Source organism: Puma concolor, chromosome C2 (genome assembly GCF_028749965.1).
Source record: "Puma concolor isolate L17-30 chromosome C2, mPumCon1.1.hap2, whole genome shotgun sequence".
NCBI classification, from domain to species: domain Eukaryota; kingdom Metazoa; phylum Chordata; class Mammalia; order Carnivora; family Felidae; genus Puma; species Puma concolor.
This window is the reverse complement of record NC_141675.1, coordinates 51,491,644-51,510,063: the sequence shown is the minus strand read 5'-3', so window position 1 is coordinate 51,510,063 and position 18,420 is coordinate 51,491,644. Positions and strand designations below refer to the sequence as shown.

The following is an 18,420-nucleotide window of genomic DNA, read 5'->3' as shown; positions in this document are numbered from 1 at the left end:
CCTTATCCTATACAAAGAGAGAAATGACAGGGGCGGGGAAAAAGAAAAAATAAAAATTGACCAGAGAAACCATATGGCTTAATCCAGAGAGAGAGAAAGGAAAACAAAGAAGGAGTTGTAGAACATGTATCGAGAATGGATTAAATATGTATGCTTAAACAAACCAACAACCAGACTAACCAGACTAAAGGAGGAAAGAGATGAGAAGGAGAAAAGGAAGGAAGAACACGTCTATATAATAAGAACTGTCCAAGAACTAAACCAGGCAATGCAGGAGTGCAGGTCTGGAGGAGGGGCCATCTGGTTCCTCAGGGTCAATCCTGCTCCAGTAGATAGGAAGTTACCAGGTGCAGAGTACTGTGGTTTGATGTAGGTGGATCCTGCCTCTACTGTGGGCCCTGCTGTCTCATCCCTGAGGGTCCCTCCTTGGTGGTGGTGGGGAGAAAAATGGCGACAACCCAGTGTCTCCTCCACAGACCAGGTGTACCAAACCACTCTGTTTGAGCTGTCCTCACTGTGCTGAGGGCACAAATGAGGTGGTTGTTTTGCTAAAACTCCTATGCCCTAGTGCTTGGCTGGGATTCAAACTCTTGCTCCATGGGCCCCCAGTACTGGGGAAGCACCAGTCTGTGCTGCTAGATATGTGGTCTCTGGCTGGCGGATGCCGGCAGGCTTTGTCCTTTGAACGGTTATACCTTCTTCCCACAGCACTCCAGGGAGGGGATTGCTTTCTCCTACTGCAGACTGCACCCCTGACCTAGCCGCTGAGCCCAGGGCTGGTCCCCCTCCTCCCCAGGTGCGTGATGCTGGCAGGAGAAAGTCAGGAGAAAGTCGCTCAGTCAGAAGAAAGTCTCTCAGAGGCTGGATCTTTCTCTGTCCCTGTCCGAGGTTTTTCTCTCATCCAAATACAGTCCTATGCTTCCCCAGCCTCTCTTTCTCTTCCCTTTGTCTCTCCACAGAAGGGGATCCCTCCCCTCTTTTTGTTTTCTCTCTCCCAGTTTGCAATCATGCACCTATGGCCTGTCAGATTGTCCTGGTGGGTCCCTGGAAGCAACTCTTTGCCTCCTGGACTCTTGGGGTTCAAAGTCCTTTGGCTTCAACACTGCTTTGTTTGAGAGAATGGAACCTTGGATCCCCCTACTTCTCCACAATGTTGGCCCTTCTTCCTCTTCTGAGTCTTCTAATTTGTGGTAGATTCCCTCTAGTTAAATTTTATTTCATTTATTCTTGAGCTCTAAATGATCCTTTTTAAAATATTTTTTATCTCTTAGTTGAAGTTCTCAGAGTTCATCCACTCTTTTCTCAAGTCCAGTATCTTTATGACCATGACTCTGATCTCTTTATCAGACATATTACTTATCTCCATTTCCTTTCAATCTTTTTCTGTGATTTCTGTCTTATTAATTCATTTGGAAAATAACCTGTTCTCTAATTTTTTCTAACTCTGTTTCTATATATTAGGTAGATTAGGTACATCTCTTGGTCTTAGAGTGACCTTGTGTAGAACTCTTGTGGTGCCCAGTAGTGCAATCCCCCTTGGTCATAAGAATCAGGCATCCTAGGAGTGTCTCCTGTGTGAATGGCATGCATCATCTTGTTGTGGCTGTGCTGTGTGATTCCTGTGGGTCTGCTAGTGGATGGGGTTGGTCTTCAGGCCAGATGGTTGCAATGACCAAAATCACATGCTGGGAGCACAATAGGCAAGGTTTGTTCCCTGTGCTGATAAGAGGCCTGACTGAATCCACTGCAGGATCTGTCTGGTGGCCCTGGCACTCAGCCTAGCTGTCTGTAATTAGCCTCTACAATACCTACAGGTGTACTAATGGGCAGGGTTTCATCCCTTCACAGCCAACAAAGAGGCCCAGCTGTTGGAACTAAAGTATGCTAGTTTCTGCCTCAGGGAAGAAATTACTTTAGACTGGCACTGGTCCCAGCCAGATATACCTTCCAAGTGTGGCTTGGCAGGAGCTGCTTTGGAGGGATGCCTGCCAAAGTGAGGGGCTTGGGTGGAGTTGGTCTATAGGAGAATGCTGGGGTGGGATACAGGGTGCTATCAAGGTAGATGCAGAGTGTTGGGACTGGTTATTTACATTAGAAACTACAGCCCTGCTCAGATGAAACACTCTTGGATACTCCCCACAAACAGTATTTAGTCTAAATTTCCCCTTGCCATGGTACTTCTTCATATGTTTTTTATGGATAAGCTCCCAGCAGGGACCCTCAGAAGTGCTAATTCTTGTGAGTAAAAACAGATGAGATGAATACATCCTGATAGGGCTTACTTTATTGTGATATCAAGACAACTTCTAAAAACAACTTTGTCTTTCTCATATACTAGTGCTTTTGAAACTAATACACAACACTCCGTCCTAGTGTCATTCAGATCCTTGGGAATTCATGTGGAGATTGAAGGGCAAGTTTCAACTGCTTCAACAGCTTCTCTAACCATTTGGTTTCTCCATTGACTAAAGTTTTCTGAGTAGATGGTGCTGACAGTGAAGGGAGAAGTGGAGAGGTTGAGCTTGGTGATGCCTGTAATGCAGTTAAGTCATCAGTTGCTATAAGGTGACCAAAATGGCAACCCATGGAGGAAGAAGAGGATGTCACAGACTCAAATTAAATTTGGAGCAGAAGGTAGTCCATTTTGGAACACTGGCACAACTGATTTTACAGAGGAATATCTGTAGCTTTACTGAGTATGCTTTCCAAAGTAAGCAATAGAAGAGTATGGCCAATAAGCAGCATGCTGCACTGACCTACTTAATAATAGAGTTGAAGATGCAAAGCAGAGTCATGCCTGCAAAATACAGTGTCCCATAAATTTGTAATTCTTTCTTGTTCTTGCCACTCAAGGGAAACACTAGTTGTTATGACAATTATTGACATTGTCCCAAGTATTATCATCCTACATTATACTAGCTAATATTAGGCATTCAATGTTGATAAAAGATGTTCTATATGCCTGAAATTTTTACAGATGCATCATATTATGGTCTTTAATTTGTTGTAATATACCTTTTCCTTTGGTCACCAAGTAGGGTTTTATTATGGCAGGTGCTATGATTTTCCCCATATTCTTGTTTTTTAGTTAATACTTTTCCTATTTTAGATTCTGGGGTGGTATTAATGCTAATTCCTATCTCTGTAGCTGCCTGCGATACTAATAGGAATTTTTTCATCCTTTCTATATCTAGATTGTTAGTAAGCAACCTAAGCTTTTGCTTAAGCCATGATACCTTTCAATTGATCCAGAGACAGTTGGGTTGTAGAATAAGAGGAAGTTTCATATTATGCCTTGTTCCTTAGCCCATTCTTGATTAGCTTTTATGTGAAGTAGGTGCCCTAATCTGATTTTATGATGGTTGAATTACCAGAGCAGGGAATCCAGATTTCTAAGGCTCAGATGGTGGATTTTTTATTATTTCTTCCACAAGGATAGAGTAATTGATGTGTATAAAATTGTTGATACACATAATTTATTCTCCAATATAGGCTAGCATTCCATGTAATCACTTTGTACAATTTGGAAGGGTTTGTTGTCTTTGAATGTATCTGGATGATTCATTAATGAAGAATCAATGAATGAATCCTCTAAGCTTCAAAATTGTGGCAATTACATCCCATAATTTTAAATTAAAGGTATTTTGTGGATATATACATGTTTCTTTTCTCCAACGATGTTCTAGTGCCATGTTTGCCACTATGACCTGTTTGGTGATGTGCCCATACAATGATCCTATCCATTGGCATATCTGTGTGTCCACATTTTATGTTCCATTGTCTTTATGTATGATTATGTTTTGAATTGATTTCATCCTTATACATGAATCATTGTTTTTTTTCATAAATTTAGGAATCTTTACCTCTTTAGTTTTCCTAGTGAGTTTGTTTACTTGGTTATTAAATTTGGTAACTTCATAGTTGTCCTTCTGATGTGCAGAGATGTGTGTAACCAATATAGAGATGTCATCCAGTGCTATTTTCTGCCAAATGCCATTACCCCATATGCTCTTACATCCTATTTCCCAGGTCCTGCCATGACCTGACCAGAGAGCTAGCTATTGATTTACCTACCATCCTTGGATCCAAAAATTACATACCTCGTTCTGACTTCCCTTAACAGACTGTTCAATTGCCAATTTTATAGCTATTAGTTTAGCCATAAATTGATGTTGTGCTGATTCTCCCAAGCCTGATTCTATCCTGGTTTGTCCATTATTAGTCATTCCTCTACAGATTGACTGCCAGGATATTCTGGATGATGGCAAGAAAGCTGATCCATCTAAAATCATGCACTGTTGGGACACTTGGCTGGCTCAGCTGGTTGAGTGTCCAACTCTTGATTTTCAGCTAAGGCCATGATCCCAGGGCCATGGGATTGAGTTCTGCATTGGACTCCATGTGGAGCATGGAGCCTGCTTGAGATTCTCTGTCTCTCCTTCTTCCCCTCTCCTCCACTCATGCACATTCATATTCCAGCCCCCTCTCTCTCTCTCTCTACACACACACACACACACACATATATGTATATAAATTTACTATATATATATATACATATACATATATATAAAGTAAATAAAAGCATGCACCATTGACTGCTGTGGTCCCTATTACCTAACCACTTGAACTTACCCCTCAGAATCCAGCAAGTCCACTATTGGCATTGCTGAGATATTTTTTAGTTAATGCAGGTCAACTTTTAATCTGTGGCCCTACTCAGATATGTACCATTGTTATTTTATAGCTTTATAGTCAAGAGTACTTCCCATCTCTTTGTAGAGGTCTGCTTTATCTACTACAGAAGGGTTTTTGGGAGTTTAAGTGTAATTGGTTTATTTTCTTAGTGTGTATTTTCTAGGGCCTTGTAGAATGTTTAGGTGAGCCTTTCAATTGGTTGGTGTATGTTCTCAGACAATGGGAACTCCTTAGTGTAAAGCCCAGTTGGGTAAAACTTGGAGTTCTGTGGTGTTTCGGTCCACAGTGATGCTGCTGCAAACTCACCTGAGTACAGGCACTCTAATTTGTATTTAAAGTCCTCATTAGGGGTGCCTGGGTGGCGCAGTCGGTTAAGCGTCCGACTTCAGCCAGGTCACGATCTCGCGGTCCGGGAGTTCGAGCCCCGCGTCAGGCTCTGGGCTGATGGCTCAGAGCCTGGAGCCTGTTTCCGATTCTGTGTCTCCCTCTCTCTCTGCCCCGCGCCCGTTCATGCTCTGTCTCTCTCTGTCCCAAAAATAAATAAACGTTGAAAAAAAAAATTTTTAAAGTCCTCATTAGATGATGCCAATGTGTTAAACATTCTGACAGCATTTTTCAAATGCTGTCTTGAGTCTCGAGCCATCTAAAGTCTCTACTCATCCTATTTATTTCATGAATGTGTTTTAATATTATCACCAGAAGTGGTATGTGCTATACCAAATATCCAAACAGTCCTCTCAGTTTCTGAGCTTCTTCTTTTGTGGTAGGAGTCAATATACAATTGATATTGTTTATGACTGGGTGTGGGTTTTTTTAATGCCTCCAGAGGACTACATTTTGCCTAGCACTTTTACTGTAGTGTGTGGACCTCACTTGGGTCAGTTTTCCATTTTCTGAGTGTAAGTAATTAAATTAATTCTATTTTGACCCTAATGTGTTTTTCCTAGTTACCGCCATAAATAAGGATGTCATCAATATATAGGAAATACTGGGTTTTTGTGTGTGTTTTCATCAAAGGCCTGGATGTCTTGTGTTGGAACGTTATGGGCTATTACTGGACTGCTAAGGTATCCTTGTGGTAGCCTAGCAAACTGATACCGCCTGCCTTGCCAGATAAATGCAACCATGGGTTGGCTCTCCTCCTCAATTACAATAGCAAAGAACATGTCACATAAGGTCTGGATGTCACGGTGATATTGGTGACATATCACCATGTCATAAAGTCTAGATCCAGTGGTGATACTGGTTATGATAGTGTCTATATCCCAGAGTGCTGCCTCAGTTTGGGGAGACTGAATTGTAAAAACGGTTTCTTAGTTCTGAGGGTAGCCAGTTGAGAAGATGTCTAGATCCAAATTTCAAAGCATCTTAGATGGAGTGAAGGCAAGTCACAATCAAATGATCTTTCTGGTTTGCAGTTTAAATGTCTGTGGTGATCTTTGGCCACACAACAACCAGTAAAAGATTATCCATACATATGCTGTTCTGATGGTTTCTCTGGTCCCATCCAAGTCATTCATATTCACTTTCAATGTTTCAAAAGAATGGGAGATAATCAGAAATGTTACTTTGGAAAGATGTAACCAGATTTGAGATACTAAAATTAAGGATCTAGTCTAGTTTACAGGTAGAACAAAGTCAATTAATAGAACTAGAATCTAATATCTAAAAGTTCATAGTTTCAGTCAAAACAATTTTTCTCTCTACAATTACCCCCATTTCTATCAATTATAACCATTAAGACTAATTTGTTTGCAAACAAGGCTAGTTTCAATGAACTTAGCTTGATTATATATAAGTGCAGTGAGAGTCATGATTGATCATATAGGATCTTTTACATCTGCTTTGGTGGAACTTTTCATAAAACATCTCAGGTTGAATTTTTAACAGCGCCTTGAGGCTAAGAAATAAAGCAAAATATGTGCCATCATGCTTTGCCTGCAATACCTATGGATTTAGGTTACTTCCTTTTTTAACAGGGTCCCCAAAATATCCTGAGGTTCCTGCACCTGCCTGGAAGTGGCCCTCTTTACTTACCTGGTAAGAATGCTGAAAACCTGTAAGCAAGTATCACACTATTTCCAAGGTACTTTATTGGCTCCATAAAGTCAGTATTAGTTGCTTAAAGCTGTCTAGTTATATCTGAGCCTATGCAGATCTCTCTTAAATATGACATTCCAGTCAAAACCTTAGTAATAAAACCAGTGTTCCCAACTGTCCTGTTATAAGGAAGACAGATTCTTATGGCAATATATTTGTATATGTTCAATAAGTATATAAGAATACTCACTGAGAGTTTCCAAATTCTGGGACGATCAGGCAGGCAGAGCTTACAAAGGTATAAATTACCAAATTGCTGAGGAAAGGTTTTCCTATATCTGGGAAAAAAAAGATGAAAAAACTAGTATTTTGGGGCATCTGAGTGGCTCCGTCAGTTAAGGGTCCATCTCTTTGTTTCGGCTCAGGTCATGATCTCAAAGTTTATGAGTTCAAGCCTCACATCAGGCCTGCACTGACAGTGGGGAATCTGCTTGGGATTCTCTTTCCTCTTTCTCTGTTCCTACCCCACTTGCATTCTCTCTCAAACTTAAAATTTTTTTTGACAAAGCAGTATTTCAAAAAATAAAAATCCTAAAAATTTTCAGTTTATTCACTCCCATTCGTAATTAATTTCTCTTTTTGTTTTATTTGAGAGAGAGAGGGAGAGAATCTCAAGCAGGCTCTGCACTGACAGATGCAGGGCTCCATGAGATCATGACCTGAGCTGAAACCAAGAGTCAGTGCTTAACCAACTGAAGCACCCAGGCACCCCTGTAATTAATTTCCCTTCATCTTGACCTTCTGTTACTTTTGTGAAGCCATCAGTTTCTCCAATAGAGCTGTGTAAATTCTTACTCAGTTCAACGGTATGATCTTAAGTTATAAGAGACCGATATTCCAGGTATTTATCAGTCTTTTTCCTGAATCTCCTTGAAGATGAAGCACTTTTGCAAAAGCATCAAAGTAAAACAATAACTGCAAATTACTTAAAAATGGTAATGGTTAATGATTTGATTAGAATTCATTACAATGCAGGGGCACTGGGTGGCTCAGTGGGTCAGGCATCCAACTCTTGATTTCAGCTCAGGTCATGATTTCACGGTTTGTGACTTTGAACCCTCAATTGAGCTCTGCACTGTCAATGCAGAGCCTGCTTGGGATTCTCTGTCTCTCCCTTTCTCTCTGCCCCTCTGCTCTCTCTCAAAAACAATTTAAAAACATTGTTACAATGCAATTGACAAGGAGATTTAATCATCACAGAAATAACCAATACTTCAAGATAATAACTAGAATTACAAGTGATAACATAACCAATTTCTAGGAGTCTCACACAATTTCTAGAACACTTAATTATATTTATGGAAATATAATCTAAGAAGGTTTAGCATCACTTACTTGACAATGATTCCCATGCAATTTAACATACCAAATAAACATAATTAACATCTCTTCATTCTCAAGTTAGCTAACATACAGTGTAGTCTTGGCTTCAGGAGTAGAATCCAGTGATCTGTTACATATAAAACACAGAGCTCATCCCAAGTGCCCTCCTTAATGCCCATCACCCAACCCCTATCAATTGTTTGTTCTCTGTATTTAAAAGTCTCTTATGGTTTGCCTCTATGTTTTTATTTTTCCTACCCTTCCCCTATGATCATTTAAGTTTCTCCAATTCCACATATGAGTGACATCATAAGATATCTTTCTCTGAATTATTCTGCTTAGAATAATACCCTCCAGTTTCATCCATGTTGTTGTAAATGTCAAGATTTCATTCTTTTTGATGGCTGAGTAGTAGTCCATTGTAATACAATTCCATTGTGTATACACACACACCTCTTTAATCCATTTATCAGTTGATGGACACTTGGGCTCTTTCCAGAATTTGGCTATTGTTGATAGCACTGCTATCAACATTAGGGGGCATGTGCCCCTTCGGGTCAGCACTCCTGTATTCTCTGGATAAATTCCTAATGATGCAATTGTTGGATGGTAGGGTATTTGTAATTTTAATTTTTTGAGGAACCTCCACACTGTTTACCAGAGTGGCTGCACCAGTTTGCAGGCCACCAAAAGTGCAAGAGGGCTCCCCTTTTTCCACATCCTTGCCAACATCTGTTGTTTCCTGAGTTGTTAATCTTAGGTATTCTGACCAGTATGAGGTGGTATCTCAGTGTGGTTTTGATTTGTATTTCTCTGATGATGAGCATTGTTGAGTATCTTTTCATGTGTCTTGGAAAAGTGTCCATTCATGTCTTCTGCCTTTTTCTTCACTGGATTGTTTGTTTTTTGGATGTTGAGTTTGGTAAGTTTTTTATAGATTTTTGGATACTAACCCTTTATCCAATTTGTCATTTGCAAATATCTTCTCCCATTCCATGGGTTGCCTTTCAGTTTTGTTTCTTTTGCTGTGTAGAAGCTTTTTATCTTGATGACGTCTCAATAGTTTATTTTTGCTTTTATTTCCCTTGCCTTCAAAGACATGTCAAGGAAGAAGTTGCTGCAGCCAAGGTCAAAGAGGTTGCTGCCTTTAACATCTCTCTTTTATGGGAAGAACAAACCCTTGAAATCTTCCAGAGATCCTCTGGGAAGTTTCAAACTCAAGAAGACTTCATTTTAGAATTTGGGAGTTTTGTCAAAAATAAAAAAAGTTCAGACTTTTCATTAAACAGAGTAACATATCATACAATAATTATCCATTTTATCTAAAGTGGCAGTTAAAGACTTCATAGGTGGGGCGCCTGGGTGGCGCAGTCGGTTGAGCGTCCGACTTCAGCCAGGTCACGATCTCGCGGTTCGTGAGTTCGAGCCCCGCGTCGGGCTCTGGGCTGATGGCTCGGAGCCTGGAGCCTGTTTCCGATTCTGTGTCTCCCTCTCTCTCTGCCCCTCCCCCGTTCATGCTCTGTCTCTCTCTGTCCCAAAAATAAAATAAAAAAAAAAAAGTTGAAAAAAAAAAAAAAGACTTCATAGGCAAATAAAATTAAACACTCTTTTTTCTAAGTAATCAAAGACTTGAAGACAAAACATGGAACCTTTATTTTTCTAGGTACATTGCATTAAAAGTAAAAAAATTGTTTACAATTAAAAGGACATTTTCTTAGATTAGTTATGATTTTAACAGACAAAAAACAAATTTTAATTTGTACCAGCTTTTTATATTAAAACTCATTTTTCAAATAAATCATTTTAATCTTAGCCAGAATGATCATACATTAAAATCATTTTAAAGATTCCTTGTTCACAATCTTTTAAGACTTTTTAAAGAGGAAAAAATCTGAATGTGAAAAAAAAAAAAACATTAGTCTCACTTTAGGACAAAAATTTTTGATAAAGAAGCTATAAGAAATGGAGGAGAAAAACACATGTTCTAATTTTCTTGCATATGGAGATGTTTCCCTATTTTTAGTAGCTCTAATCACATATTAGAAGCTTTAACCCTTAGGCATCCAAATCGGCCAGGAGGAGGTCAAATTTTCACTCTTCGCAGATGACGTGATACTCTATATGGAAAACCCAAAAGATTCCACAAAAAAACTGCTAGAACTGGTCCATGAATTCAGCAAAGTGGCAGGATATAAAATCAATGCACAGAAATCAGTTGCATTCCTACACACATCAAGGAATCGATCCCATTTACAACTGCACCAAAAACCATAAAATACCTAGGAATAAATCTAACCAGAGGTGAAAAATCTATACACTGAAAACTATAGAAAGCTTATGAAAGAAATTGGAGACACAAAAAAAAATGGGAAAAGACTCCATGCTCCTGGATAGGAAGAACAAATATTGTTAAAATGTCAACACTACCCAAAGCAATCTATACATTCAATGCAATCCTTGTCAAAGTAACACCAGCATTCTTCACAGAGCTACAGCAAACAATGCTAAAGTTTGTACAGAACCAGAAAATACCTGGAATAGCGAAAGCAATCTTGAAAAAGAAAACCAAAGCAGGAGGCATCACAATCCCAGACTTCAAGCTATACTACAAAGCTGTAATTATCAAGACAGTATGGTACTGGCACAAAAACAGACACTCAGATCAATGGAACAGAATAGAGAACCCAGAAATGGACCCACAAACATATGGCCAACTAAAGACAGTCTCTTCAGCAAGTGGTGCTGGGAAACTGGACAGTGACGTGCAGAAGAATGAACCTGGACCACTTTCTTACACCATACACAAAAATAAACTCAAAATGGATGAAAGACCTCAATGTAAGACAGGAAGCCATCAAAATCCTTGAGGAGAAAGCAGGCAAAAACCTCTTTGACCTTGGCCACAGCAACTTCTTACTCAACACGTCTCCAGAGGCAAGGGAAACAAAAGCAAAAATGAACTATTGGGACCTCATCAAAATAAAAAGCTTCTGCACAGCAAAGGAAACAATCAGAAAAACTAAAAGGCAACTGACAGAATTAGAGAAGATATTTGCAAATGACATATCAGATAAATAATATCCAAAATCTACAAAGAACTTCTCAAACACCCAAAAAACAAATAATCCAGTGAAGAAATGGGCAAAAGACATGAATAGACACTTCTCCAAAGAAGACATCCAGATGGCCAACCAACACATGAAAAGATGCTCAACATCACTTATCATCAGGGAAATACAAATCAAAACCACCATGAGATACTACCTTACACCTGTCAGAATGGCTAACATTAACAACATCAGATGTTGGCGAAGATGCAGAGAAATAGGAGCTGTCTTGCACTGCTGGTAAGAATGCAAACTGGGCAGCTACTCTGGAAAACAGTATGGAGATTCCTCAAAAAATTAAAAACAGAACTACCCTACGACCCAGCAATTACACTACTAGGTATTTACCCAAGGGATACAGGTATGCTGTTTGGAAGGGACACATGCACCCCAATGTTTACAGCAGCACTATCAACAATAGTCAAAGTATGGAAAGAGCCCAAAGGTCCATCAATGGATGAATGGATAAAGAAGACACACACACACACACACACACACACACACACACACACACACACACACAATGGAGTATTACTCGGCAATCAAAAAGAATGAAATCTTGCCATTTGCAACTATGTGGATGGAACTAGAGGGTATTATGCTAAGTGAAATTAGAAACAAATATCATATGACTTCACTCATATGAGAACTTTAAGATACAAAACAGATGAACATAAGGGAAGCAAAAATAATATAAAAACAGGGAGGGGGACAAAACATAAGACTCTTAAATATGGAGAACAAACAGAGGGTTGCTGGAGAGGTTGTGGGAGCAGGGGATGGGCTAAATGGGTGAGGGGCACTAAAGAATCTACTCCTGAAATCATTGTTGCACTCTATGCTAACTTGGATGTGAATTAAAAATTAAAAAAAAGTCTTTTACCCTTAGAAACTTTATAGTGAAAAATACTAAGAAATTATGAATTGTTACATTTACTTAATTTGCCAATCTAAAAATGCACTATGAAGGTATTTATAAATTTCTTGAAATATGTGCTTATTCATAACAATCTTTCAAAAAGCACAAAACACTGTTTACTAAGAGACTCAAGTTTTAATTCCTCTGTGATAGGAAAGCCAAAAGAATAGATAAACCTATAGTCATTAATGTTTTATTCTTTACTTATTGGGAAATAAGTTAAATTCAATGATATCTACATTAACTCATTTAGCAAAACTTAAAGGTTTCAGGGTACCAAAAGACTTGGAGAAACTATTTTAAATAGTTGATCTATAAACTTTTATGTTTTCTTTTTTTAAGTAGGCTTCACATCCAGTGCGGAGCAGAGCACAGGGTATTAACTCACAACCCTGACATCAAGACCTGAGTTGAGATCAAGAGGCAGATGCTTAACTGATTATAGGTAAAGGGTGCCTGAGTGGCTCAAACCTTTTTTCTTCAACTTACTTGCTCTTTTTTTTTTTTAAGTTTATTTTTGAGAGATAGCACATACAAGTGGGGGAGGGGCAGAGAGAGGGGAACAGAGGATCCTAAGTGGGCTCTGTACTGACAGCAGCAGGCCCTATGTGGGGCTCAAGCCATGAGATCATGACCTGAGCTAAAGTTGCATGCTCAACTGACTGACCCACCAAAGTGCCCACAATTTACTTAACTCTTAACAATTATATTTAGATTACTCATAAAAACTTCATGAGATATCAAACTCAGCTATTCTCCCTGTTGAAAATTCTGTAACCTAATCAGACTGCCAGGGAAGATGTCAGAATAGGAGGATCCTAGGCTTACTTTGTTCCATAGATACACTGTCTTATGAATCTCCCCCTCCAACCAGCCACACTGGGCAGGAGTTCCTCCAAAATGGCTCCAAGTCTCTTCCCATAAGCAGACAAGTACAAACCTTGTTTATGTTATGCATCCCACCCTCGTGTTCTCCTGCAGACTATCCCATCCAACCCACCCCACTTGGCAGGAGTCCATCCAAAGTGGCACCGCAAGCATGGCATTCTGTAAGCAGCACTGACAGTGGCCAGCACCACTCAAAGTGACTCCTGCCCTGGGGAAGGTGGAAAATAATCACACACACTAGTTTGCAGGCCAACCAGTGGGCTTGGGGCAGACAGCTGGTCTGACTGTAGGTCCCACCCACCAACAAAAAAGCCTTTCAGGAGACAATGCTGGGAGTGTACCCTGTAGTTCAGTGCAACCACAATTCTGGAAAATGAGCTGAGGGCATGCATCTTGACTGACCCAACTCAAGCCCATGGTGGCTCTCAGACTGGGCCCTTAAACAGCACAGGTACCAAACCCTACCCCTAACAGGCGAAGAGTCATTGCAGACAACTAGACTAAAGTCAAACACACCTCAACCACAACAGTAGGATGCACACAACACACATAGCAGAAAACCCAAAGTGCCAGCTTCTGCTGCATAGACCTCACATTGCAGGGCACTATAGGGCCTCTTGTTCATAAGCCCACCAATTTCAAAAGCAGGAGACCTAGCTGACTAGGAGACCTAGTTAGACAAAATGAGAGGAATAGGTCTCAAATGAAAGAACAGGACAAATACACAGCAAGAGAGCTAAACAAAATGGAAATAAGCAATACGCCAGATACAGAACTCTAAGTAATGGTCATAAAGGTACTCACTGGGCTCGAGAAATGAGTGGAGGATCTCAGCAAGTTCCTCAACAAAGAGAAAATATTAAGAAGAACCAATCAGAGATGAACTCAATAACTGAAAAATACACTACATGGAATAAAGGACTAGAGGAAGTAGAAGAATGGATGAGTGACCTGGAGAACAGAGTAATGGAAAGCAACCAAATGGAACAGAAGAAAAAAAGAATATTAGAAAATGAGAATAGGTTAAGGGAGCACAGTGACCCCACCAAGTATAATAACATTCATATTATAGGGATCCCAGAAGAAGAGAGAAAAAAGGGGGCAGAAAATTTAATAAATAATAGCTGAAAACTTCCCTAATCTGCAGAAGGAAACAGAAATCCAGATCCAAGAGGCACAGAGAGCCCCAACAAAATCAACCTAAGGTGCTCCACACCAAGACACAGAATAGTTAAAATGACATTTTAAAAAAAGTGATGAATTTTAAAAATAGCCAGAGAAAACAGTTACATACAAGGGGAATCCCATACAAGGCTATCAGCTGAGTTTGGGCACGATATATTCAAAGTGCTAAAAGGAGAAAAATCTGCAGCCAATAATACTCTCTATCCAGCAAGTCTATCATTCAGAATAGAAGGAGAGAGAAGTAGTTTTCCAGACAAAAATAAAGACATTCATGACCACTAATCCATTTCTACAAGAAATGTTAAAGGGTTTCTCTGAGTGGAAAGGAAAGCCCATAAGCAGGAGTAATAAAAGTAGGAAAGGGAACACTTTCATAGGTACATATAAACATTATAAAAACAGTATATTAATCCCTTATAAAACCAGTGTGGAGGTTAAAGCACAACAGCAGGAATATTGGGCCACAAATTCAAAAATATTAAAATCAATATATCTATGAAAATTGGTTAAGGTATTCACAAAATAAAGATGTAAAGTATAACACCATATACCTAAAATGTGGGGTGGGGGAAATAAAGTATTAGTGCTTTTAGAACGGGCTCAAGCTTTACCAACAATCAATATAGACTGCCATATGCATAGGATATTATATATAAACCTAATGGTAACCACAAATCAAACCACAAACCTAATGGTAACCTGACATAAATATGCAAAAAAACCCAAAAAGGAATCCAAGCATATCACTAAAGAAAGCCATCAAACCACAAGAGAGTAAGAAAGGAACAAAGAACTACAAAAGTGACCATAAAGCAAGTAATAAAATGGCAATAAATACATACTTACCAGTAATTACTTTGAATGTAAATGGACTGAACTACCTAATCAAAAGAATAGGGTGCCTAACTGGATAAAATTGTAAAACCCATCAATATCCTGCCTACAAGAGACATAAAGACACATGCAGATTTAAAGGGAAGAAATGGAAAAACATTTATCATGCAAATGGAAGTGAAAAGAAAGCTGGTAACAATATATTGGACAAAACACACTTTAAAACAGACTGTAACAAGAGATAAAGATGGACACTATATAATCATAAAGGGAACAATTTAACAATAAGGTATAATAATTGTAAACATTTATGCACCCAACATGAAAGAACCCAAATAACATAAATAAGTTAATAAACATAATAGAAGAAATCAACAATACTAGTGAACTGAAATTTTAACATCCCACTTGCATCAATAGATCACCTAGAAAGAAAATCAACAAGGAAACAGTGGCTTTGAATGACAAACTGGACCAGATGGATTTAATAGATATATTCAGACACAGCAAAAATACACATGCTTTTCAAGTACACATGGAACATTCTCCAGAATAGATCACATTAGGCCACAAATTCAAAAAGACTGAAATCATAACATGCATCTTTTCTGACTACAACACTATGAAACCAGAAATCAACCACAAGAAAAAAATCTGGAACACAAATACATGGAGATTAAATAACATTCTATCAAACAGCAAATGGGTCAAAGAAGAAATCAAAGAAATTTAATAATACATACATACAAATGATCAGGAAAATACAATGGCCCCAAATCTTTGGGATGTAGCAAAAGCTATCCTAGGAGAGAAATTTATAGCAATATAGGCCTACATCAGGAAACAAGAAAAATCTCAAACAACCTAACTTTACACCTAAAGAAGCTAGAAAAAGAGGAGCAAAGCCCCAAACTAGCAGAAGGAAGGAAATACTAAATATTAGAGCAGAAATAAATGAAATAGAGATTTAAAAAATCAGAACAGATTAATGAAAACAAAACCTACTTCTTTGAAAAGATCAATAAAATTGATAAACCTTTAGCTAGACCCATAAAAAAAAAGAGAGGACTCAAAATCAGAAATGAAAGAGGAAGGGCTCCTGTGTGGCTCAGTCGGTTAAGCATCCGACTTCGGCTCAGGTCATGATCTCAAGGTTCGTGGGTTCCAGCCCCACGTTGGGCTCTGTGCTGACAGTTCAGAGCCTGGAGCCTGCTTCAGATTCTATGTCTCCCTCTCTCTCTGTCCATCCTCCACTCATGCTCTGCCTCTCTCTCTCAAAAATAAATAAACATTAAAAAAATTTTTTTTAACACAAGGATAAAGAGAAAATTCTGAAAGCAGCTAGGGATAAACATGGTCTAACATATAAAGGGAGACCAATAAGACTAGTGATGGATCTATCTACTGAAACTTGGCAGGCCAGAAAGGAATGGCAGGAAATCTTCAATGTGATGAACAGAAAAAATATGCAGCCGAGAATCCTTTATCCAGCAAGTCTGTCATTTAGAATAGAAGGAGAGATAAAGATCTTCCCAAACAAACAAAAACTGAAGGAATTCATCACCACTAAACCAGCCCTACAAGAGATCCTAAGGGGGATCCTGTGAGACAAAGTACCAGAGACATCACTACAAGCATGAAACCTACAGACATCACAATGACTCTAAACCCATATCTTTCTATAACACTGAATGTAAATGGACTAAATGCTCCAACCAAAAGACATGGGGTATCAGAATGGATAAAAAAACAAGACCCATCTATTTGCTGTCTACAAGAGACTCATTTTAGACCTGAGGACACCTTCAGATTGAAAGTGAGGGGATGGAGAACTATCTATCATGCTACTGGAAGTCAAAAGAAAGCTGGACTAGCCATACTCATATCAGACAAACTAGACCTTAAAGGCTGTAACAAGAAATGAAGGGCATTATATAATAATTACAGGGTCTATCCATCAGGAAGAGCTAACAATTATAAATGTCTATGTGCCAAATACGGGAGCCCCCAAATATATAAAACAATCACAAACATAAGCAGCCTTATTGATAAGAATGTGGTAATTGCAGGGGACTTTAATACTCCACTTACAACAATGGATAGGTGATCTAGACACAGGATCAATAAAGAAACAAGGGCCCTGAATGATACATTAGATCAGATGGACTTGACACATATATTTAGAACTCTGCATCCCAAAGCAATAGACTATACTTTCTTCTCGAGTGCACATGGAACCTTCTCCAAGATAGATCACATACTGGGTCACAAAACAGCCCTTCATACGTATACAAGAATTGAGATCATACCATGTATACTTTCAGACCACAATGCTATGAAGCTTGAAATCAACCACAGGAAAAAGTCTGGAAAACCTCCAAAAGCATGGAGGTTAAAGAACACCCAACTAAAGAATGAATAGGTCAACCAGGCAATTAGAGAAGAAATTAAAAAATATATGGAAACAAATGAAAATGAAAATACAACAACCCAAATGCTTTGGGATGCAGCAAAGGCAGTCCTGAGAGGAAAATACATTGCAATCCAGGCCTATCTCAAGAAACAAGAAAAATCCCAAATACAAAATCTAACAGCACACCTAAAGGAAATAGAAGAACAGCAAAGACACCCCGAATCCAGCAGAAGAAGAGAAGTAATAAAGATCAGAGCAGAAATAAACAATGTAGAATCTAAAAACACTGTAGAGCAGATCAATGAAACCAAGAGTTGGTTTTTTGAAAAAAATAAACAAAATTGATAAACCTCTAGCCAGGCTTCTCAAAAAGAAAAGGGAGATGACCCAAATAGATAAAATCATGAATGAAAATGGAATTATTACAACCAACCCTCAGAAATACAAGCAATTATCAGGGAATACTATGAAAAATTATATGCCAACAAACCGGACAACCTGGAAGAAATGGACAAATTCCTAAACACCCACATGCTTCCAAAACTCAAACAGGAAGAAATTGAAAGCTTGAACAGACACATAATCCGCGAAGAAATTGAATCAGTTATCAAAAATCTCCCAACAAGAGTCCAGGACCAGATGGCTTCCCTGGGGAATTCTACCAGACATTTAAAGCAGAGATAATACCTATCCTTCTCAAGCTGTTCCAAAAAATAGAAAGGGAAGGAAAACATCCAGACTCATTCTATGAAGCCAGCATTACTTTGATTCCTAAACCAGAGACCCAGTAAAAAAAGAGAGAACTACAGGCCAATATCCCTGATGAATATGGATGCAAAAATTCTCAATAAGATACTAGCAAATCGAATTCAACAGCATATAAAAGGAATTATTCACCATGATCAAGTGGGATTCATTCCTGGGCTGCAGGGCTGGTTCAATATTAGCAAATCAAT

At 38.8% G+C, this 18,420-nt stretch overlaps 1 long non-coding RNA gene across 9 annotated transcripts in view; it reads right to left on the bottom strand.

Moving 5' to 3' along the window:
• The window catches only part of LOC112850311 (uncharacterized), a 60,377-nt gene that overhangs the window by 16,114 nt on the left and 25,843 nt on the right, over nt 1-18,420 (bottom strand). For 3 of the 9 annotated variants that reach the window (XR_015240088.1, XR_015240089.1, XR_015240083.1), the window contains 2 exons: nt 6,986-9,344; nt 5,873-6,220 (listed from right to left, as the gene is read on the bottom strand). This is a non-coding gene — a long non-coding RNA (uncharacterized LOC112850311). Of the gene's footprint in view, nt 1-5,872; nt 6,221-6,985; nt 9,345-9,747; nt 10,342-18,420 lie in introns of those variants that run through there. The other 6 variants (XR_015240090.1, XR_003222628.2, XR_015240086.1 and 3 more) reach the window with 5 other exon arrangements.